The sequence below is a fragment of the Manihot esculenta genome, chromosome 5 (assembly GCF_001659605.2).
Source record: "Manihot esculenta cultivar AM560-2 chromosome 5, M.esculenta_v8, whole genome shotgun sequence".
NCBI lineage: Eukaryota > Viridiplantae > Streptophyta > Magnoliopsida > Malpighiales > Euphorbiaceae > Manihot > Manihot esculenta.
The window spans coordinates 30,854,479-30,857,073 of record NC_035165.2 but is presented as its reverse complement, the minus strand read 5'-3'; positions in this window follow the sequence as shown (position 1 = coordinate 30,857,073).

Here is a 2,595-nt window from a genome sequence, read left to right as displayed (position 1 = left end):
GCATCGAATCGAATCGAATCACCTACGTCTTGAATTAAACTAGGTCTATATTAATTTTCAACGTGTCACTTTGAGCGAATCTAAAACGAACACGTAGCTAATGTCCTACCCTCTCCTTCGGTTCTTCAAACTTCCTCCAAATTATAGGGCTCTTTTTTATATTCTATACTATCACGGAAAAAAGGGAAAATTAAAAAAGGACAAATAAAGTAAAAGAACAATTTTTAATTTTTTAAATTATAAAAAATAAAAGAAATGTTGGAAATGCCCCACCACCTGTGGGACTTTGTTTCAGATGTATTTGTGGATTCATAATTCCCCCTTTAAATTAATAGCCAAAGGACTAGATATTTCAAGAAAAGCTTGTAGCCAAGCTTAGATATTTTGAAAGGTGACCAATGAAAAGTGACACCTTATATAATTTATTATTTTTTAATAATCGTATGATATGAGATCACGTGAACGAGTTTTGAGATTTAACAATTTAGAAAAGAACAAGTCACTGTCAATTACGAGATTTAATATAACCTACCAATAAGAGCGAGGCAATTGAAGGGAGGAATAAGTCAAAATTCACCAATAAAATTGAGCTACCAGATGCAACGGATTGTGTTCGTCAGAATATTAGGTATAAATAGGGACGGATAGGGTAGATATTCGCTGTAGTTATTTTTATTTTCAATTTAAATTTAGTTAAATTTTTAATTTCAAATTCATTTTTTAAAATTCATTTTTTTTTAAAGGGGAGGATTAAGAATTCAATCTAAAATCTCCTAAAATTTAACTTAATTTAGTTCAAAAGCTTTAATCTTTTCCAGGGCAATTTTGTGGTATTTTCAGTTTCTCATTTTCAATTTGATTTTGATATAAAGTTGACATATTTTTTTTCTCTTTTTATAAACAACAATATTGTGATAATAGAGTTATATAGCGAATATTTAACACATGAAGCCTGCATCAATAAGAGTACTCTTTACTGAGTTCAAACTTATATTCAATTGTGAAGTTAAAACTTTTTCTTCGGCAGTCGTTAAAACATTTAATTTAAAGAGCATAGTTATTCTTGCTTTTTGTTAAAACTCTTTTTAAAATCGCAAAATTTTCATGTTTATTATAAAAAGTTATTTAATAAAAACTATTACATTTATTTTTTTTTTTTTGAAATGAAACTATTACATTTACTTTAACTTTAATAAATTTAGAGTTATATAATTTTTATTATTAATAACATATTTATTAAATTATTATAAAGGAAAATACGAATAAGTCGATACTCATTTATTATTTTGAAAAAAATATATGATAAGATATTAAAGTAATTATGCTAAGATTTTATTTTAATAATAATTTGTTATGAAAAACCTATAAAAAAACATAATAATAAATTAATTTTAATATTAATATTTAGAGTTGTAAACAATTATGGAGATGGAAAGCCACTACACTAAAATTATTTTAAATTTTTTGCAATTATTTATAGCAATTGACGGAAATTTATAGCAGTTGACCTGAATTTATAGATAACTTATTGGTAAATAAATTCTCAACAAATTATTACTGAATTATTAAAAAAATCTGTTTATAAATCTAGAAAAATCTTATAATTAGAGATGGTTAATATATTAATTGTAAATAATTTATTTAAAGAAAAAAAAAAAGAAAATATTGAAGTGAGAATACTTGAAACTTTTTTCAAAAGCCAGCCACGTGCTACGGAAGCATGCCTGCTTAATTGGAAACATTACTTTAATAAAGTTACTAATCCCCAAGAAAAAGACCATGTAATAGTGTTAATCTACAAAAATATCTTCCAAACAGGTTAAAACCACATGTGACTTTAAGGTTTGGGTGATGCTAAAATTCTGACACGTCTGTGTGACCTCACCTAAACTTAGATTTGGTTCAAATACTTTGATCCAAAATATCTTTGTTTTTTTAATGTAAAAAATTCAAAATGCCCACATAATTTAGATAAAGTTTTCAACTAAACAAATGAATCCTAGTCATTTACGTTCAAACTTAGGAAACAATGTTTTTTTTTAATGAGGTTTTGTCAACCGGTGATTGGTTACAATTACAGGTATTTCCCTGTGCCCAAACATTGACTTGTTTTTCTCGAGCGAAACGGCTATGACCGGAAGGGATTGATTGCTGTCGGGAGGCAGGCAACACCCCCTTTGTTACTTATCCTAATAGAAAAATACATTGAACAAATATCAATATGATGCATGATATTTATCAAGTTCTTGGTTAATTAGGTATGCCAGCTCCTCTATTTTATTTTCTTAAGAATCTTTTACTTTTTGCAATACGTAAGTTTAATCAACTTTTTCTAAATAAATATATTTCTTTTATTTATTTAGCAACAAAATTATTATTATTATTAAAAATAAAGTTAACCAAGAGGACCAAATAATAAAAACAGATGAATAAAACTTAGAGAAAAGAATACAAATGGAAGCAAGTCTAATAACTAGAGACACACATCGAAAAGACATTTGAAAAACTAAGCTACAGCAATGGAGAAAAAAAAAAATAAAAACTCTTAAATGAGAAATTATTGAATAAAATCGTTATATTATGTAAGATTATTTA